The following is a 23,179-nucleotide window of genomic DNA, read 5'->3' on the forward strand; positions in this document are numbered from 1 at the left end:
TATCCTTTGTTACCCTGTTTAGTATGTTTCATAAAATGTAAATGGGCTGCTGTTAAAACCGGCTCTATTAGGGCCGTTACTGCACAGGTAAATGGAAAGATGCTAAACACTTGACCGACTGAAGTAAGAGGACCTGCCCCAGTGACAGAGGACATTATATGCCCAGTTGGGGCTGTAGAATCAACAGTGGCAAAACACAGCAGGGCTATTTCAAGGTTTAATTGCTGCACTTATAGCCGTTTATCACAGAACAGCTCAGCAACCTGTTCGCAATTTAGAGAAAAAGTATCACACCCACCAGCTATCACAAAAATGAAACTCCCATAAAAAGTAAGAAAAATATTCATTAGTGTCACTGCTTGAGCCTCAGGCTATGAGGTAGGAAAGAAAGATGTATTTCAGAAATGGAAAGGAAGGGGTAGGAAGGAAGGAAAGGACGAAAGAATACAAGAAAGGAGGGAGGGGGAACTAAAATATTGTGATGTTAGTATATTACTGAAAAAGTGATAAAGGTCCTAGAGCACTGTATTTGAAATTAATTCCTGTGTATTCACTCTGGAAATCAATCATGCAAAGTCCTAGAATTTTTCCTTGTCTGAGTTTTGTATTATTGAATTTTCAGTGCCTTATTGTCCTTAGAACACACAGATAAGTTGAAAATATGAAATCAATCTGTATCTCAACTTTATGACCCATTTCCCAGGAGTAGAACGATTCACCACGGCTTCAAGAGATATTTCATGGCCCCTGCAGTCTGTCTCTGTGTTACCAAGACCCTAGAGGACAAAGTTCTTTACTGAGTGAAAGAATGGATATGTATAATAAGCATCTATCATCATCATAGGATAAGAGAATGAGAGTACGCTTAAAACCACTTTATTACATTATGATTGACATGTAAAAATATGGAAATATTTTCTTCCTTCCTTCCTCCCTCTCTTCCTTCCTCTCTCCCTCCCTCTCTTCCTTCTTTCCTCCCCCCTTTCCTCCCTTGCTTCCTTCCTTCCTTCCTTCCTTCCTTCCTCCCTCAATGAGTTAGGAGATATGTATATACTTATACTATGAAATTTGAGTGAAATTAAAAAAAATTTTTTGTGAAACTATCACCAACAAGTCCATAGACATATCCAATTGAAATAATATTTTCAATATTTCAACACATTTAATGATTTTTTTTGAAATTATAGGTCTTTGTTGTAATTTGTTATTTATTTTTTCTTGATGTAATGCATATGAATATTAAAGTAATCAAACAATACAGTGGGGTATAAAGCAGAAAGTACCCCATAACATACTCTCTCCCCTTAGAAAACTAATCCTGACAGTTTAGATTTTATTTTGTACATCAGAATTGCTTCCTTATGCACAGTTAGCTGTGTATGATTGATTATGGCTGTGTCTGTTTTATACACTGACACAGATAATGTTATTTTTACAAAACTAGATGACATTTTTGTAATCTACTTGCATTTTTATCTTGATATATTGTATTATCTATAATCCAAGTAATTCATCTCCAAAACTTTTGCTGAAGCACAATTTCTAATGGAAGTGTCACCGAGCATTAAGGACATAACACCCAGGCCTCATACGCTTTGGTCTATCTGGAGGGTGAACGGACTCAGGGACCCCTGGGGACATTGACTTGCCCCCACCTCAAGTCTACCCAACGACCATACCTTGGTTCCTTCAGTCAGCTACGGCAGAGCCTGGTTTACTATCCCCGTCCTGTGCGGGATGATTTTGCAAACCCTTGCTTTCACCCACTTTGAAAATCTTTCTTTTAATCCCTTTGTGATTTAACCCGCAGAGGATTTTTTCCATCTTGCCAGTTTTGGAAAACAGCTCATCGTAGTCCCCCAGTGCAGGAAGAAATAGTCACAGAGTTTCATTAAACCTTTCATTTTAAGTTGGGTGCTGAAATAAACTAGGATGCTTAATAACATTGCATGATGAAAAAAAAAAAACAGTAAAGAGGACTGTATGTGCAGACATCTGTCTGCATTGACTAGATTGAATTCTTTTTATTTCAACGAGAAAGAAAATGTTGAGATCTATTATTGTGGACAATTGTTAATTAGAATTCTTGTTTACTTCAAAAGAAAAGAAAAGATGTATGGTTTTTGCTCACCATACCCTCAGGTAGAGCAAAAACTGATGAAGAGAAAAGGAGAAGAGACCATCACAAGAAAGAGTGAGAGGCAGGTGCCGCATGTAGTGATGGCCCATTTGCATTTTAGGCTTTTATTTTAAACATAATGGATGGTAGGGACATGGAAAAACTGGGCAAAGGATCTATTTGGACCCACGCATTACTTATCCGCATCAACCGCCAGAGATTGAAGACAATGTCTGCATGAGATAGTTGAAAATTGACAAATTCATCTACAACCTGAATTTATTCTCTGCCTTGGGACATGTCAGCCAATAGTGTCTTTGTCAGAAATGTATGGCCATATGGATGGCAATTAGAATAAAACAAATCGCAACGGCATGTATCGAGATCGTACCCGGGCTACAACGACTTCCAGCGACAACGGTAGGAGTCATGTGCCCGCGCTCACTTCGTGGGATGTTGCCCAAATGAATTTGGAATTTGGATTTTTGGAATGTCATTTAGACGTCTCTGAACTTCGAGATTCGACATTTTATTTAGTGACTAGAATATATGGTTGTAGAGTCAGGAAAGAATGTCGCAGGTAAAAACTCTGTGGCAGTCCCGACTCCCTGTCCTCAGTTTCCCCCCTAAAATCTGAAGCTGAGAGCATGCCGAGGACAACGCGGGTCTGCCAGCAGCAGCTACACAGACAAATGTGTCGCCTCCCTCTGGAAGGCCCCCTGCCCACCCAGGCTGGACTCCAGGCGGAAGAGAGGCCTGACCCACGCTAAGCCTCACCCGGGCACACCGCAGTTATCAGGCACTTACTTCTTCACCGTCCCTCCCCCTGGACTGTTAAATCCCCTAACACCTTCACAGGTAAATTACTAAAAGTTCTAGTTGGCTTTGGACTTTCCTACTTTTAGGGAAAGTATCGCTTTTCATTCTGAAGGTCAGATGACACAAGGCTAGTGTTGGCTTTTATTGTGACTGTTACGAATCTTCATTCATGCTTATGCTTAGCAGCAGTTCAATTAAAATCAAAGGCCAGTACAAAACTGGATAATTTGTTTCAGCTAGTCATGTATTCTGGAATCACTGGATAGTAAGATTCCTGAGGCTAGCAAAGATTTCTGAATGATTTATCAAGAAAATCAGGTCAGGGCTAGCCCGGGAGCATGACATAGAATTCCACACGAGCATAGACTTTGGAGAACAGGCGGTTATTCAGTGAGGAAAATATGCCCTCATTTGCTGGTCCAATGTGTATTTCCTGACCCTACTCTGGGATGAACAATGTGTGAGGCCAACAGCGTGGGACCCAAAGTGAAATGGTTCTTGCTTTTAGTCACATGGGAAAGCTGGAGGGAACAAATTTAAGGAGGTGGGTATGTGTGGACTGATCTTGGGATCAATGCGTGTTCCAGTGTGGCTGAGCTCGTCCACAAACACTGGTGTCACTGAAAACAAAGCGAAATCACGGCACCCGGGGGGCTCAGTGGGTTGAGCCTCTGACTCCACTTTTGGCTCGGGTCATGATCTCAGGGTTCCTGGGATGGAGACCCTCACTGGGATTCTCACTCTCCCTCTCTCTGACCCTTCCCTCTCTCTCTCTCTCTCTCTCTCTCTCTCTCAAAATAAATAAATAAACTTAAAAAGAGAGAGAGAAATCATAAAAGAGAAGCCATGGCCAAAGTAAGAAGTGTACTGAGTATCTTACATTGTTCTCACAAATTTGTACAAAACGATCTAACTCACACAGCCTTATTGTTCATGTAATCCATGCAAATTCTAAGAACATTCCTCAGAACTGATGGCCACATCTGAGTGTGATGGCTAATTCTATGCATCAATTCGACTGACCTAAGGGGTCAAGGGGTACCCAGAAAACTGATGAAACATTATTTCTGGCTGTGCCCATGAGGGCGTTTCTAGAATAAATTAGTAGTTGAATTGGTAGACTGAATAAAGAAGATTGCCCTCACCAGCGTTGGCAGGCATCTTCCAATCCCTTGAGCGACTGAAGAGAACAAAAAGGGGGAGGAAGGGTTGAGCTCAGGCAGCCATCTTCCCCTGCCCTCAGACATCGAGCTTCTGTTTCTCCCGCCTTCAGACTCAGACTGGAGCTTACACCATTGATTCTCCTGGTCCCCAAGCCTTCAGGCTCGGACTGGAATAAAACCACTGGCCTTCCTGGGCCTCCAGCTTGCAAACAGCAGATCAGGGGACTTCTCAGCCTCCATAATCGTGTGAGGCAATCCTTCATAATGAATCTTTTTCAACAGAGCTATATATATCTTATTGGTTCTTCTTTTTGGAGAGCTCTAACACACCGAGTCTTCCAATATTTGAGGAAATCTTGGTAACACTAAAGAGCTCACTCTGTACGTCACGTTCATGTTTAAGCTGCACCTCCATGTCCTACTTAGGTGTTAACACATGAGATTAATTCTTATCAAATTCTGGGCCTTAAGCAGTGTCAGAGAAAAATAGTTTTGAAGAATTTGACACACTCCTATTTTTGCTTGTAAATGTATCTTCATAAGAAGAAAGGATCTTATCTTGAACGATCACCACAGAACTTCCTACCTTTACCTACCTGGGCGCCATTTTGTACAAATGAAAGGATTTCCCGGAAGGCCTTAATCTGATCAGTCCTTTTATAAAAGGCAGGTTGGCTGCAGGCTTAATTTTCCCTTTTCCTTCAAGACTATTTTAATGGCCGGTTCTATTTTCCAACCCTGAAACGAACGCGCCGTCCCTATTCCCTCTCAGTTCTGCTTGCAAACCAGCCAGTTCCCTTGTGAGGCCATCTCTTCCTTGCGGTACTTTATTAAATGAACTAATAAGAGCCAACACACACAGGAGTTAGTTCTGAGAGCACTTCATCTGGACCCTGTGACTGCCAGAGAAAGTAGGGAAGCCCTGGTAAGTCTGAATTTCAGATAAACAATGATTTTTTTTTTTCGGTATTAAGATGTTCCTGGGGCGCCTGGGTGGTTCAGTCGGTGAAGCATCCGACTTCAGCTCAGGTCACGATCTCACAGTTTGTGCGTTCGAGCCCCACGTCAGGCTCTGTGCTGACGGCTCGGAGCCCGGAGCCTGCTTCTGATTCTGTGTCTCCCTCTCTTTCTGCTCCTCCCCTGCTCACATGCTGTCTCTCTCTCAAAAATAAAAATAAAGATTAAAAAAAAATTTTTTTTAAAGCTGTTCCTCATACCGCAAGGAACATATGTATACTACAAAGTTATTTCCTGTTTATCTGAAATTGAAATTTTATTTCAATTTTATACATATTTTTAAGTTTATTTTTTTGAGAGCGTGAGAGAGAGAAGAGAAGGGGCAGAGAGAGAGAGAGAGAGAGAGAGAGAATCCCAAGCAGGTTCTGAGCTGTCAGCACAGAGCCTGATGCAGGGCTCAATCCCACGAAACTCGAGATCACGACCTGAGCTAAAATCAAGAGTTGGATGCTCAACTGACTGAGGCACTCAGGTGCCTCTGAGTGTTCTGTATTTTTATTGGCTAAATCTGGTGACCCTACAAGAGCTTTGAGTTCCAAGATACAGATATAACTTACCAGTTACCACACGTGGTAATCCAGCATATATTTCAAGGCCGGGGTTGTTAAGACTTACAGCATGTCTGGTATGTGCCGATTTGGGGCAACAGAGGTCACAAAGTCCAGGCAAATAGGACAACACACTTAGAACTTTTGCTAGTATCTGGAATAAGTCAAAATCACCCATATGCCCGCCTCCAGTTATAAAAATATTACATTTAAGTTCTCCTTCACAACTGTTATCAAACAAACTGCCTTTTATTACTTTATCGTATAACTGTTTTACATTATTTTTATTTTTGATTGTTTTCATCAATATCAGGTTTGGACCTTCTAAACCTGATGTGCAAATTTTGTTTACTACAATCTTACCCAAATTTGAAAGTGGACTTCATAATTTCTTTTAACAGTACACTGATGCCCTCTAAAAAAGATTCAGTAAGCTAAATTTACTTTAAACTTATTTAAGTTCATTATTTATTCAAGGGAAATTGTCAAATGTATCAATTCTCTCAATTGAAAGTAAAAAAAAGGCAAATAAATAAATTTTGAAAATATTATTAATGAGTTTGCTTTCACTAAAGCTAGGGTAGTAAACTTGTCATAAATTAGTTATGAGTATACATAAAATATGTAAACTTAAACATAATTTTATGAATTTTAATATACCTACTTTTTATTTTTTCAATTTTTGTTTAAAGATCTCTCCATGGCAGTACAAAAAATATGGGATATCATAATCCATTTAATATTTATTTTTATTTTGTCCATGAATAAAATATAGATTATTTATTTTACATTCATTTATATTTTATAACTTGCTATCTAACAACTGTTAAGTTTTATAAAAGTAGATTCTACTTAAATTCTTTCCCTTATAATTGCCTAATGGCAAAATTATTTGTGGATTTCAAATTACTTGGTTAGTGAAAATTATCTTTAGAAGCATCACATTACTAGTCATTTCCATTTAATGAGATCTTATATTAACTTATATATTAATTATATACTAGATCATATATCACATATATACAGCTTTCTTAAAATTATAAGCAATATAAGTCTAACATTAACATGTATATACATTACACATTATATATATGTATATATATGTGTGTATATATATATATTCTACCAATAATTATAATTAAAATTAAATTAGTCAGCAATATGACCATTACAAAGGTTTTTCTTAGGGAAAATTTACCCAGGCAAGCATTACCTCTGTGCATGGTGCTGCCATGAGTAAAGTCATATCAATTCAGTGAATATCAGCTCAGTTCTGGTGATTGAGCTAAAAAGGATCAAAGTAAATGAGCCTTTCTAAAATAATAATGTGGACCTAATTTCACTCCATTTCTCTTGCTGAGATTTTTCTATTGAACTTAATATATCAAGAGCAGGAAATTATTTTCACATTTATGTTATTCACATAATTAATTAAATCTGAATTCAGATGCATTTTAGAGAAGTACCCTAAGGATATTAAAAATGTCAAGATCCAACATCGTTTCTCATAGCTTGCTTTATTAGAGTGGTTGGAACAAATAGAAAGAAAAGTAATACAAGCAGAACAATTTCTGAACTAGTGAATTATAACAGATGAATACGATACTGGCCACTCTAGGCAAGGTTTGAGGCAGGTCAGTTTCATTGTAACCTGTATTATGAATACTTAGCTTTCCTGGCGTCAGCTATTAAATTTAAACTTTCCATTTCTGGATTTATTCTGTAATATATTAAGAGCACTGCTGAAAAGATCAGAAAAATCTGATCATCACAAAGACATAAAAAGGGCTGAGAGAGCAATGTATTTTGGACATAATATCAGATTTCACTTTTACTTCTTTTCTCTGAAAAAGAATAAATCCAAAATCCATTCACACAAAATTAATAGAACACAGAGTCTCAGCCTAAAGTCTCCGGAAGATTCTAAGGAACATTGTTTGGCTTTCTGTTCATTTTCTCCTTTTGAATTCTACCTGGAGGAAGTAGAGGCTTGAGATAGTGCAGAGAAAAATAAAACTAAAACACACACATAAACCTGATCCCTTAGGCCTCTTAAAAATTAATGATCGGGAAGATTTAATTTGTTCAAAGAAGATTATAGACTTTGTGAAGGCATGACTGCTAAGAATATCCTTAGAAATTTGTTTTAACCTTGTGATCATACTGTAGGGTGTTTAGGCCCCTCGACCCCACAAGCAGTGTGCAGGCCGGGGACAACTGAGTTCACCTTTGTCCAGGTACACTTCCTGTAGTGAGCCAATGCTCGGTGAGTGCAGAAGGGAAGTACAGGGTGCTGGTGTTCAGGGAGATCGAATCCCGCCGTCTTCTGTCCATGGCAAGTTGAAGAAGATCCAGAGGTGTAGACCCACAGAGGACGGGTCCAGTGAGGAGGCATGAGCTGGACCATCGAGCCAACCTTTCACACACCAGTGAGGAACTTAGATGTGGGCAGGTCCAGGGTAGGCTGAGCTGTTTCCTCCACCCTTACCCCCACCTTGTTTTAAAAGTTTATTTATTTATTTATTTTGAGAGAAAGACAGATAGTGCCCACGAGCTGGGGAGGGGAAGAGAGAGCGGGAGAGAGAATCCCAAGCAGGCTCCGCGCTTCCAGCCCAGAGCATGACACGGGGCTCGATCCCACGAACCTGTGAGATCGTGACCTGAACCGAAATCACCAGTCGGACACTCAACCGACTGAGCCAGCCAGGCGCCCCCACCCTCCCGCTTTGGACTGGCCTCCATGAATGCCCTGCAACCAACTAGGGGAGAGACTAATATCCATCACCCAAAGCAGAATCTCATAGGGAATCAGATGATGCCTCTAGACCCATGGGCTGGTGCAAAGCTCTCAGAGGAGGGAGGGCATGGCAGAGGGAAAGTGAAGGCCCTGAGTCTCTCCATCATCAACTAGTGGCTCACCGCAGGAAACTGAGGCCCAGGATTTCTGAGCTCTGATTCCTCCTGGAATTACCTTTTCCGATTATATTCATTCAGGGCTCTGCAGATGGGGCCACTGCATTTTATCTTACCACAGGCTCAGGAAGGTCACATTCCCATTGGGAACAATCTTGTAAAGCAAGTGAAAAAATATGGAGAAGCAAGAAGGAAAACAGAGCTCTAAATGCCACCTTTTTTAAACATTGTAAGACCAAATTCCAATCAATGTAACTGCAGACAGATACAACCCCCCATTGAGTGGAATCACATCAGGTGATTTACCTTCGGCAGGATGATCTTGACCTAGGGAACATTTATATATAAGCAACCGAGAGCCTCGATCCTTAATCAAACACAGAATGAGGCTAAATGTGTTAGATCTCCCCTGCACTTTTGACTTTGCTAAGAGAATGATGCTTAAACGCTCTATTAATTTGGAGCTCTACCCAAGATAAAGTCACCAGGGGTAAATAAATAAACGACGTAAGCAGAATAAAGTCATCGCTTCTCACCGGTGACTCTTTCACTGCTGGGAATAGTGTTTTCTAATACCAAACGGAGTGAACGTGGAATATTTAGCTGGGATACTCAGCTCATCTTGACGATCTGAATTCTCTTGAATGCTCTCAGAGGAAGGAAGTCCACCAGGACAGATGTCCCCCTTTATGCATCGCTGGCACACAATCACCTGTCTCGGCCCCGCATGCCGTTCACTTACCCAGATGTTCTGTCTTCTAAACAATTTCCTGGGCTGACGTCATGTGTGCTGTGGAATCTCACCTTGTGCAGAACGGAACGTGCCGTAAAGCAGGACAGCATTGTAAATGGGTCGCCCGCTACGCTGTGATAGGGTTTGCAAATTCGTCATGCACTTGGGGTCACTCCTCTTCCAACTCTGTCCTCTGGCTTCATCAGGGTTGATGCGGGGGCTTCTGTTTCAGTCACATGGGGCTCCTTCAGCTGTACCCATATGTCATCCTCATCGCACCTGCTGCCACGGCTTCTCGCAACCTCGGAAACCATGGGGGGTGGTTGTTGGCATCATGGGCTACTTCTCCCAGACGCAGGGTCTGGCCCAGGCACCAACTGCGTGTCCTCGGACAAGTTGGTTAACGGAACTCAGTTGCTAAGTATACTGTTTGACAGTTGCTAAATTAGGCCAAAGCTAGCTTAGGTTTTTTGTCTTGTTTTTGTCTCTTTTTGTTTCTGCTTTCGTTTTTGTTTTGTGTATTGTCAGACAGATAGTGTGTCCAGGTAGAAGCAATTTCTAAAAGCCGATTAATCGTAATTGTCTGACTTTCTCCGACAATGCTTCTGCCATTCCGCAGAGGGCTTTGCCTGCGTCATCCTGCTCACGGATTACAACAGCCTAGCAGTTAGGAGTGTTTGCACTGCTCCCTGAGGGAGGGAGACGCAGCGCTTAGCCTGAGCCCAGGGGCCGCAGTGGCTGATGGCTGGAGATACTTTCCCACTGGAAAGGAAGTAAGGAGTCACTAGACCGTTTTCAGATCTCCCAGATCTTATCACGTGTGTCTCTGCTCGCTTGTGCCATACGCGTGAAAGTCAGTTTTCCAATTTTCCAACAGCAACAAGATAAAATCCTATCAAAACCGCGTCATATTTTAGAAAATAGGAAAATCTGGTTTCAGGATGAGGGGCGCCTGGGTGGCTCAGTCAGTTAACTGTCCAACTTCAGCTCAGATCATGATCTCGCAGTTCGTGAGCTCGAGCGTCGCGTCGGGCTCTGGGCTGACAGCTCGGAGCCTGGAGTCTGCTTCGGATTCTGTGTCTCCCTCTCTCTCTGCCCCTATCCCGCTCAGACTCTCTCTCTCTCTCTCTCTCTCTCTCTCAAAAACAAACATTTAAAAATTTGTCTTTTATTATAATACCATGAATATTACAATTAAATATTTTTAATATATACCTAAATGTCTTATATAATGAATTTTATTTGGGGCATGTATTTTCCTATGTGTACGTCTATGCACATACATTGTGTAACTGTAATAAAGTTAAGCAAACCTGCTGCTTTGTTTTTCAACAATTATTAAGCCACAGACTTTTCTCAACTCTTACATTATGTTCTCAATTTTCATGTGTATACTGCCTAACAATTCATTAGGATTTAACCATTTCCTAATGGTTGCATTAAAATTCTGCTCACAGACATAGACATTTCCCCCTAGAATGTTCCCACCTTGCCACTCAGAACTGACACCGCATTTGATTACTTCCATATACACGTTACGGTTAACTTCATTACCACTCGAGTCAACATATCAAAATTTGTCAGAGTATGATCTGTCTCTAAAATTCAGCTGGTGTATTTCTTGTATTGCTTGGAGCGAATGGTCTTTGCAAAAGACTTCTGTCTCCTTCCCCGTATAGTGGCTCCAAAGTTTTGTAACGGAGACGGGTGAAAATCCACGCCAGGCAAAAGCAATCTCTAGTCAGCCACATTCCCTGCCTCATTAGGAAGCTATGGCTTTCTTACAGTTCTGGCCGATGGCAGGCTCTGTCCCATAATGTTTTTCTCAGATTAATATTCGGCCATTATTAACCCAGGACATTGGCATTCAGTACAAGAGCCCCTGAGTTGTTATAGTCTGATGAAGAACGAGATCCTACTCTCGTAATAGTTACACTAGACATTATAGAGGTAAGATCCTGGTGGGGCAATATTTTTAATAACTAGTTACAATTACTCCAAAATTATACCATTATCCCTTGGAATTGAGTGTCAGAAATTTCTGGGCTTCTTGCGGCACGGAAAGCCTTTTAGTCTCCGGCATCCCATTGGTCGGCTCACATAGACGGATGGCCCTAGGAGACACCAGCTGAACGCAGACATGCGGCTTTCTTGGGGGACAATGCCATTGGCTTGAGATGTTTTGCTTCGCGTCTTTCTCTGCTGGTGAAAACTTGGTTTTTCACGCGTCGTCGTGTTTTGGACGTGCACCGTTTAATTGCATTCGTGAATGCAGCTGAGTCAGGCTGTATCCTACTTTACGGAACAAAGTCATAAAGTGATTTTGCAGATATTGTGACAGAGTGGCAGTGTTCCTTCACAGTGATTGTCAGAGGGAAAGAAACTCCCCACTTGACTTGTTACACACAAGGTTAACAGACACAAAGACCTAAAAATGCGGGGTTGGGTGGGCGGGATGGATCCTGGGTGGCTCAGTCAGTTAAGCCTCTGACTCTTGATTTCTGCTCAGGTCATGATCTCACGGTGGGATCGAGCCCAACATCAGGCTTCACACTGAGCCATGGAGCCTGCTTGGGATTCTGTCTCTCCCTCTCTCTCTGCCCATCCCCTGCTCTCTCTCTCTCTCTCTCTCTCTCTCAAAATAAATAAATAAATAAATATTTACAAAAACTAAAAATGGGGAAAGATTACAGCAAAACAAAAACTAGAAACCTGCAAACTTCCAGACAACTCTCGGAGGCAAAGCTCACGTTCTTAAGAGTGTTCTGTGCCCCGGAATTAAGTGTCACGCGGGCCTGTGCACACAGACCTCCGCGTGTCCGCTCACACCATTCACAGGTGCACTCTGAAACCAACACGTCCCAGCTCCTTGGTCCCACCCTGTGTGGAAAATTCCTCACTTGCGAAGATTCCTTAACACTGATTATTCCTGGAAATCCTCAACTCTGTTCTGCTTCAGTCCCATTTCCCGGGACACCGGCCGCCTCCCTGCGGTCTCACCTGAGGCAACCTGTCGGGCTTGGCCCTGTGCGATCCTGACTTCCCAAAGCTGAGGTCTGAAACTGCACATTCTTTACCCAGGATTCCTTGTTCTTGAAGACTTTTCTATATTTTTCTTCGTTCGTATTCACTTGTTCCAATGAGTAAATGGAGAGAACATGTCCCTCTCTGTTGGGCATTCAGAGTATACATCCTTCCCCTGTGGCTTTTTTTTTTTTTTTTTTACTTTCTACCTATTACAGTGTTTTTGTTTGTTGTGTAGATTTTTTGTAATGTGAGCGAATCCACCTGTCTTCTCATTTAAGACTTTCCATCAATGATTAGAAAGGCCTTTCCCTTTTCACAATTATTTTTTACTGTGTCTTATGCCCGTATGCTAATTTTCTCAAGTGCTTTTTGATACAACTGGAATTTATTTCAGTATAAGTGGTGAAGTAAGGATACAATTTGCACTTTCGGGGAACTAGGGAGTTGTTTTATTCACTCTTATTTAAGAATCCATATTTTCCCAGGACACCTGGATGGCTCAGTTGGATGAACACCCAGCTTTGGCTCGGGTCATGATCTTGTGGGTCATGAGTTTGAGCCCCACATCAGTCCCCCTGCTGTCACCACAGAGCCTGCTTCAGATCCTCAGTCTCCCTCTCTCTCTACCCCCCCTCCCAGTTGTACTCTCTCAAAAATAAATAAACGTTTAAAAAATAAAGAATCCTGGGGTGCCTGGGTGGCTCAGTCGGTTGAGCATCCAACTTCGGCTCAGGTCATGACCTCGAGGTCCATGAGTTCGAGCCCCGAGTCGGGCTCTGTGCTGACAGCTCGGAGCCTGGAGCCTGCTTCCGATTCTGTGTCCCCCTCTCTCTCTGCCCCTCCCCCACTCATCCTCTGTCTCTCTCTGTCTCGGAAATAAATAAACATTAAAAAAAAATTTTTAAATGAAGAATCCATATTTTCCCACTGATTTGAAAGTACAACTCCTTTTTTTTTTTTTTTTTTTTTTTTACTAAATACCTCTATGTGTTTTAGTTCATTTCTAGGTTCTGAATTATGTTCTATTGATTGTACATTCTCTTTGTGCACTGGTATCACACTATTTGAATTAATGTTCCTTTCTATTACTTTTTCATTAAAACATAATTGACATACAAGATTGTGCAAGTTTAGGGTGTGCGAGAGTTGATTGGATACACTGATGTATTGCAATTGGATTACGTGTAGGGCTGGCTAACACCCCCATCAGTCACATAATTGTCATTTCTTTTTTTGTGGTAAGAACATTTAAAATCTAGTTTCTTAGCATCTTTGAGATATATAATACAGTCTTGTTGATTACGATCATTATTACCTTTTTCATATCTGGTAGAACTAGCTCACCTTGCTTACTCTTTTTTTTTTTTAATTTTTTTAATGAGAGAGAGAGAGTGCAAGTGGGGGAGGGTCAGAGAGAGAGGGAGACCCAGAATCCCAAGCAGGCTCCAGGCTCCGAGTGGTCAGCGCAGAGCCCGACGTGGGGCTCGAACTCACCGACCGCGAGATCATGACCTGAGCCGAGGTCGGACACTTCACCGACCGAGCCACCCAGGCGCCCCGTTGTTTACTCTTCCTTTTCGGAAGGGCCCCACATATTCCTGTATGCTTCTTTTCCCAAAGAACTTTAGTTAGTCCATGGATGGCAAAAACATTATTGCTTATGCATCGATTGGTATCTACTGAATACCCTCTATAGGCTAGTTTATGAAACTGGCTTCTTCACACATTTTCCATTTCCAGCCAGGAGTAAGATTTGCATTTCCATTTCTCTTCTGTGGTAACCGTCAGTAGCATCTTAAAGATTTATTCTTCTACATGGTGTACATGCTTTGTAAGGTTTATATCGAGTTATTTTATCTACTCGTATTAGTCTCGTAAATGGGATATTTCATTCCAATACATTTAACTATTGTTTATGTTTAGTTAGGCTTTTGGTTTTTATGTTAATTTTGTACTTAGCACCTTACTGAATTCTGTAATTGATTTTCAAGTGTTTGTGCTTGATTCCCGTATATTGACTTTCCACACAGTCTTGCCTCCCCCAGACACTTAAACCCGAAATTCATCATTTATTTGTGTGTTTCCTAATAGGCATGCAACACACATTTTTTGGCTTTCTGTCAGCCAATATTTCCATAGATATGTTGGCTTGTGGGGCAACCTCCTATTTTCTGGTATGTAAATTAGAAAATTGGAATTTGAGAGAAATTCACGGACAACCCCATCATCTGCTACCTTGAAGGAGCATTGTAAGGATTACACAGATAAATCCTTTAAATTAGTTTTGACTGTTATGGAGAGTGATCCCACATAAGTACTGAGGATTAGGCTAACACTTTATCTCATTAATATTCAAAAACGGAAAGAGATTGTAAACGAAGAATGTTAAGTGGGCCTGCGTGTTTCAGGAACTGGCATTGTACCTACAGAATGGCTATGGGGGTTTTCCAGAAACAATGTAGATTAGTACAAGAGGCATAAAAATGTGGCTTAGAGAAAAATTCAAATAATATGTGTTAACATAAATGAAGCCTGTGTTTTAAAAAAGAGAGAACAGAGTCAAAGGACATGTTGAGTAGCGTAAGAAAGGGCATTTGCCAATAAATCTAAAACTTCGGTAGCTTGACACACAGAAATGTATTCATGGTTTGCAGCATTCAGTAAAGCTATCAGAAGTCATGCTGAGCATTTCAGGCGTAAAGAGTTTCATAAAGGATTAAGTCTTCTGTAACTGCCAACCACCCAGATATTCCCACGAGGTCGGGGAAGCCACCCCTGGGTCTCAGCCCGAGGCTCCCAAGGGAGTGGTGGTCAAAATGGCACCTGGAAGGCGCCTCAGTGTTGGAGATTCTCTGGGGGATCTCCTTCCACCTGCACGAGTCAGGGTTGGCAAAGCGGATGGTTCCCAAGAGGTTGCCAGGAAGCTTCAAGAAACCTGTGTCTGTCCAAGTGTCCAGCTGGAACCGAGTTCCCGTTTCTGGCAAATCCTAGCCTGGGACCACACAGGAAAGGAATTCTGGGCGCTGTATTGCTTGGCCTAGCTACCAACACAGAAGGGTTCTTGAAAAGGGCAGTGGTGAGGCGGTATTGACAACACACAAGGACGTAATCCCACAGGACCGTGCAACGCGAGCCTCCTGGCGGGTGTGCGGCTCACTGCGCAAGGCTCGGGGGCCCGAGGTTCTTCTGTGCCTTTGCGGCCCCCTTGGGCCCTGAGTCCTGTGTACCCATTCTGCAGATGGATGGAATTGCAGAGTCCTGCCTCGGCCTAGATGTGATCTGCATTACTTCCACTCATCCCAACAAGCGCACGTCCCCATGCAGCCTCAGGACAGGCTTGGAGGTGAGTCCCAAATGGGTAACTACTTCCCAATGACCATTCCATATGCTGGAAAAGGGGACAGTGATATTGGCAAACAGTACTTAGGAAATAAATTATTTAAAAAACGAAAGTTCACATTCGCTTTGATGTTTAATTACAGAAAAAAAAAACACCTCAATCCTGAGATCAATATGCAACATGTACTAATACTTTCTCAACACAATTTTATGCTTGCCACTTTAGATTTTCCTTTATCTTTAAGACATTATCCTCTATAACTCTGCATACAGCAGACGTCTGCTCTGGACAAAATGTTCTCTAAAAAGCTCCGATTTTCATCGCATGCTTGTATCAAACCAATAGACGATCGTTTGTCTTCCATCATTCACACTGGCCATTAGCCTGCAAGGAATGGCTTTATCTTCTGGAATTCGGGGGAAATCTGTCCTCTTAGAATTGATGAAAGACATTTTGAAGTCCTTGATGAAACATACTTTATTTTTAGAAAGATGGAGTAGATACTTCTATAATTCCTTACACCACACACAGCAATATTTATTTAAATTTCCACAAATATGTGTATCTTCTTTCCCTGTTTTGGGCTAAAAAAAGGGGGGGGGGTGTCTTGGCTTGCACTATTCAAAACAGTTTGTCCTCAAGGAGAAAATTAACAAATGCTTGTCTGAACCCACTTTTATTTAGCTCGGCTGGATAGGAGATTCCGAGAAGTCCATTAAAGCCAGGAAAGTGATAAAATTTTTATCACTAAAAGCAATTTGATGGACTAGTTGATGAACTAACGTTTACTTCCTGCCTTTGGTCTAGGATTTCCAAAGCCAGATACCTTTACCCCTTGCACTTAACAATGTTTGTTGCATTTATTTCAATGAATGAATAAAAAAGCAAAGGGGGCGTTTGCAGTGAAAACTGGCAGCCCACGCACCTGATCAAAGGAATCCTAAATACACATCCACATCCTAACTCGGGGACATGATTTTCTCTGGATAGTCCCTGAAATAAATGGTAACCAGATTGTCACCACTAACATTATCCAGTCACCGGCAAAGTGGGTTCTAACTTATTAAGTTTGAAAATCACCTGGATTTTTATAGCAGAGAGAAAATCGATACAGAGATTTACACACTGCGTTTCCCCTCAGTGTCATTATCGGTAAAAGGTTAATTCGTTTTGGGGCGCCTGGGTGGCTCAGTCGGTTGGGCGTCCACCTTCGGCTCGGGTCATGATCTCACGGTTGGTGGGTTCGAGCCCCGCGTCGGGCTCTGTGCTGACAGCTCAGAGCCTGGAGCCTGCTTTGGATTCTGTGTCTCCCTCTCTCTCTGCCCCTCCCCTGCTCACGCTCTGTCTCTCTCTGCCTTTCAATAATAAATAAACGTTAAAAAATTAAAAAAAAAAAAAAGGTTAATGCGTTTTAGTACATATCTCTCTTTCATTCAGCTATTACCTAGTTGACTCCACTCTGGGTGGTGGCCTGGATGATCTGTGCTCCAGTCACTGTTTCCATGTGTCTGAGATCTGAGCATCTTTCGCCCAAATTCCAGCACTGGAATTCCAGCAGCCGTTACACCTGTGACAAAGATATTTTATAGATCAAAAATTTTCACACAAATTTTCCCTTCTAAAATAAGCTTGGCACAAAAAGGCTCACGATGTAGATGGCATTACCGTAAAGTTTCAGGCAGAGTGTACTTAAAAGTTGGTAACACCAGATGATGATAAGAACAGCCCGTTTCCACATAATTAGAGATCTACGATGACGTTATCATTTAATTTCCAAGCAACCTTTTATGCATGGGTTTCTCGAGTGTGTCATTGTGAGATCCCCTTCAAAATGCCAAATGGATGTGTCACAGATAGAATTCCTGACCGGCCACATCGGGCCCAAGCTAAAGAGGTTCGGGAAAATTGTGAAGCAAGACAGGACTCGGTGCTTTGTGTTTCCCTGAAGGAAGCCTGGAATGACAAGAAGAAGCCGCGGAATGTGCGCAAGTTCCTCCAAGGGGACCCATGAGGCCATGCTGAGGTTCTTCCTAGGCGCCTATAGAACATGGCGGTGGGGAGGTCATGCTGTGTGTGTCGCGGGGGCCCTGGTCCCTCGGGAAGGTGCTGCCAGGTAGGGTAGATTCCCCAGTCGCCATCAATTCACAATTCGGTTATGGGCTGAAGACGTCCGCCCACAATTCAGGTCGAAGCCCTTCTCCCCAGCGCCGCAGAATGTGACCCTATTTGGAAATAAGGTCTTTGGGGAGGTAACGAGGTCTAATGAGGCCACCGGACCCTCATCCATTAAGACTGGCATTCTTAGAAAAAGGGGAAATTTGGAGACAGACACACGCTGGGAGAACAGCGCGTGAACACAAGGCAGAGGTCAGGGGGGATGCGAATACAAGCCAACGAAAACCAGAGATTGCCAGCAACCACCCGACGCCGAGAGAGAACCAACCGTGGGGCACATTCCCCTCACCGCCTCCCGAGGAACCGGGCCTGCCCACATCTGGATCTCACACTTCTGGCCTCCAGAAGCAGAGACGATTCGCTTCCGCTGGGTAAGCCGCTCAGTCCAGACTTCGTGACGGCAGCCCCAGAAAAGTATCACAAGAGCATCCCTGCAGCTGGAGCGACTCACATTTAAATAAAAGATGCACTTTAAAATGAGTGTGACTTGGGGCGCCTGGGTGGCCCAGTCGGTGAAGCGTCCGGCTTCGGCTCAGGTCACGATCTCACGCTCTGCGAGTTCGAGCCCCGCGTCGGGCCCTGTGCTGACAGCTCGGAGCCTGGAGCCTGCTTCCGATTCTGTGTCTCCCTCTCTCTCTGCCCCTCCCCCACTCACACTCTGTCTGTGTGTCTCTCTCTCAAAAATAAATAAACATTAAAAAAAAATTTTTTTTTAACTACAAACTACCACCTCACACCTGTTAGGACATCTATCAGCAAAAAGACAAAAGATGCCAAATGTTGACGAGGATGTGAAGGAAAGGGACCCCTCGTGCACTGTTGGTGGGAATGTAAATTGCTTCAGTCACCGGAAAACAGTATGGAGGTTCCTCAGACCATTAAGAATAGAACCACCCTATGATCTCGCAACCCCTCATCTAGGCATATATCCAAAGGAAACGAGATCCGAACCTTGAAGAGATACCTGCCCTCCCATGTCCCCTGCAGCATGATTTCCAAGAAACAAGATATGAAAACAATCCAAGTGTCAGTTGACTGATGAATAGATAAAGAAAGTGAAATATCTACATATGTCTATATGTCTATATCTATCTATACAGTCTGATATGGCAGGTAAGAGATTTTAGATTTCACATGAAGGAAGAGCCATAAAACAGGAATCACTTTTCATTGGTCATTGAATTTGATATAACACAGACTAGAGCGGAAATAGTCTAATCTGAAGCTATTTAGCAAAGAACCATCTGGATGTCAAAGAGCCCCCACCGTATTCGAAAATCTACCCCAGGGAAACGTGCACCACTTAGGCTGCTCCTGACATCTGGGACTGTCCCCGTTCTCCCTCTGCCTCTCCCACCTTCTCTGCGTCATTGTGTCAGGTCACAGGACATCACTTCCATAACCAAAGGCAAACAACCACGTTCTTCCTTCGAGCTATGCACGGGCATTCACCGAGCACCTCCTCACATGACCGTAGTGCATTGAAAGGGCTGGACTGATTGCTACAATTTTCTTCTCTTTTAATATTCTGCATTTAAAGAAAGATTTTTACATCCTGAGAATTAGTTCTGTCATGGAAAGAGACCATGGGGTTTGCTATGGTAAGATTCTAAACTCCAAAATATATCATATTCATCTTAGGTTTCAAATAGTTTCAAATTCCCAGGAGCCAGAGTTTGGCTTTTGAAGGAATGGAATTCCTTACTTTAGCTGAAATATCTTACCAGGTATCGATGGCAGGAAGTCTGTAGAACTTGAGTGGTGTTTATTTAACTCTATAATAAAATGTCTGCTGTTGTCCTTTCCTCCTAGGACCGCGACAGTACAGGAAATTGTAAAGTTAATAGCATTTCTTGAGTTTGGTATTTATCAGGTATGGTGCGAAAAGGTTCACAGGAGTTACCCCATTTAATTATCAGACAGCCCTGAATTCCGGTATATTACCATCTCTTGACAGAGGAATACTCTGTGTTCATTCATGTAAGACCACTTCTCTCACTAACAGGCAGGACTGGGATTCGAGGCCACAGCTGGGTGTCTCAGGAGCCCACCTACAAAAGAATGTTCAGTTTGTCATGCGAGCCTCAATCTCCAAGCTCTGTGTTGATTCTGAGGCTGCCTCAGTGTTGGGTGATGTTCCCAGCCTTCAAGGAAGTCATTAAAGCCCCCTCCATAGTTTTGCACAGTATCTCACACATAGGGTGGAAAATGCCACTTCCTATGACTTAAATTTTAACTTTCTGTTTGTAGCTGCCCACCTGAAGGGAGGAAGCAAAGCACTCATGGGATTGTGAATGTTCTCCCCTGACACGTTTGCTGCATGAGGGCCAGTCTTTCCGTGACTCTACCCAAGGATACAGGTCATGGCAATATGGCGGGTCCTACACAGCTGAAAGGAGTTTGAGGGGAAGAGAGGCAACAAAGAGCTCGATTCTCATTCCCCTCAAGGTCACAAATTTCTGATGCCATCATCCAGACGGTGGCTGCCTCTTGCGTCCCTTGAGGGGCAATATGTAGATTGGGGGCGGCAGGACATGGCATATTAAGATGCCATGGGCAGGGTTTTGCCTCTGCCCATTAAATTGGCTCAGAAGTCACACTTCTTCTGTCCCCATCATAATAAGCTGTCTTGGACATATTTGAGTAAATCATTACTGGAAGGGGCTGTTGTAAAGGGGTTGGAAATTTCATGTTTTTCTGGTCTGTAGGCAAAAAAAAAAGTTTTGTTAGTGACTCAGTGGGGGGGGGGGCTTTTCATTTTCTGTGAATCCTCTAGATGGTTATTCTGTGAAATGATGGGAAATGAAATTACCGACCTTGGGAATTTAGTCTGTGTTGCTATTAAATCACATTCATGCTATTGCTTTAGGGAGGTTCCAAAAGTCCTTTTCCTGTGTTTCTGAGAGATCCCTTTCCCACAATCATACCATATTTTCCTTTAAAATTATTGCCTATGTTACTAGTGCCTGGGAAATATGAAGTCTGAGTAAAAGCTTCCCTGTTTCCCACTGCTAAATTTTCTTTCTGTTTTAATAGCCCGGTTTGGTAAGCAACAAAAAGTTGATGGGCTCAGTTGAGAAAAAAGAATAAGTTTGTTAGTGTCTTCGATTCAGTTTGTTCGTGTCAGGGTTTAGGTGGAACGGGAAGAAAATCCGCTAACAGTGGCTTTAAGACATTTTCCTTCTTCCACAGTTACCTTTGCATGGCTTGTGGACCTTGCTCAGAAAACGGTCTAGAGACCAGATGCCATCCCAGAAAACGCCTTGCCCGTGCTTGTGGGGAAGGAGGCTTCCTTCTGGGTAATTTGGAAATGCTGCACGCTACAGAGGCTCCGTACAGAGCATGAAAATCCGAGGGCTGTGAAGCGTGAGCTCCTCTCGCTCATTTATCACTGATTTTCGTCGCCATGGTTCTCTGACACTGAGCATCTGTTCAGGAGATCATTCGTCCCAGGGTGCCCCCCGAGAGCTTCCCCAAGCGGGACAACAGCGGACTTCCATCCGGATCCACCCCGGTGAAGCCCTGGGTGGTTTTCCGTGTGTGTAGCAGCTGCTGCCTGAGTTACCGTGTTCGGAGCCCCTTATCTGGTGTTTCGAATTAAGCCACCCACACCTTTCAACTGGAAGCTCCCTTAGCATCCAGACGCCCATTTGGGGAAGTGGAACCCATGGGGCCATTTTGATTGAAGGGGCAGTTTCAACGGACCCACACAAAGCAATCACAAGGTTCGTCACTTATAAGTCCCCAGAATGGGGGGGGGGGGAGGGGAGGGGATGCAAGGAGCAGGGGAAGGGCCGTCCTTGGTCCCAGGTCAGAACCAGCAGGAGACAGAGAGACAGAATGGCAAGCCCCGCCCCCCCCGTTACTAGATGATGGGGCAGAGGTCGCTAACTTTTCTTGGGCTTAACTCTTAGTGGTTGCTTTGAAAGGTTCTAGGGGAAAGACAAAACAGAAGCCCAAGGAGGGCCTCCTCACATCCTTATCTAAGCGTCCAGACTCTGGGTGTGACCGTGGTTATCATACCGCAAACCGCCCAGGTTATCAACTCGGAAAAACAAAAGTTGATCTTCTCACAAGTTGTTTCCCACACCGTATGCAACTCGCCTGATCACTTACAGAGAAAACAAAAAAGACAAAGTGGAAATGCCACAAAGCACAGGTGCGTGCAGAGTCCCCCAAGCCCGGTCATTTCGCACCTTCTGTTGGAGAACATGAAGGGGGGATGAATTGGCCATGGCGTGGCTGATGCTGAAGCCCACGAGCTCCAGGCTTCTTGGCACAAGGTTTAACGACTGCAGGTTTCACACCCGTGTGAAAATTAATTCACACATGATGAGCAACATGAAAAACATCCAAATAGGGGCGCCTGGGTGGCGCAGTCGGTTAAGCGTCCGACTTCAGCCAGGTCACGATCTCGCGGTCCGTGAGTTCGAGCCCCGCGTCAGGCTCTGGGCTGATGGCTCGGAGCCTGGAGCCTGTTTCCGATTCTGTGTCTCCCTCTCTCTCTGCCCCTCCCCCGTTCATGCTCTGTCTCTCTCTGTCCCAAAAATAAATAAACGTTGAAAAAAAATTAAAAAAAAAAAAAAAAAAACATCCAAATAGCCTGTCGTCTGCCATTGCTGGTCATTAAAAGTAGCGAAAAATAACGACACAAGGAAGTTCGAGGTCAGCTCGAGCTCCACTGTCTACCGTTAAAGAAGTGGACAGCTGTCACATGCCCACTGGGATCAGGAATCTTAGAAACACAAGGCAGGTGCAGGCACGAAGGGCAAGCGGGGCTCAGGGTCCCCAGGCTGAGGGGCGGGGGCAGGAGGAGGTCCCCGGGCGGCCCCGCCCACGCAGGGACCCAGGACGCAGCTACACCCCCTCCAGGCACCTGCCGGATCCCTGAGCCAAGGCCTTGGCGTCTTCCACCTGCAGAGAGTCGCAAGGAACGAGGTGGCGCTGACAACCTGCAGCGTCCCTCACTGGGTCTGCTCACTGAGTGACCAGCGGCGAGGGCCTGACAACCAGGCCTGGACTCCAGCCTCCCGTGACCTAAGGTCAGCCCCGGCCGCTGGGATCCACCCGAGGATCGAAAGAGGCGGTGCAGGGTCGGAGCCCACCGGGCCACAGTCTCCGCACCGCCCCCGGGGTCCCCGTGTCAGGGGCCTGCCTTCCCGAGGGAGCCACCCTGGCTTTCTGCACCACAGTTGTGACAGTTGCACCCTGACTGCGGACCCGTCGGCCAGGCTCCCACAGTTCCTGCTCAAGCCAGGCGACGGGTCTGCCCCACAGGAAAGAAAAGAGAGTTAGCGTTACCTTAGTTCTACCAGGTTCCAGAAA

The sequence above is a fragment of the Lynx canadensis genome, chromosome A1, assembly GCF_007474595.2.
Source record: "Lynx canadensis isolate LIC74 chromosome A1, mLynCan4.pri.v2, whole genome shotgun sequence".
Taxonomy (NCBI): Eukaryota; Metazoa; Chordata; class Mammalia; order Carnivora; family Felidae; genus Lynx; species Lynx canadensis.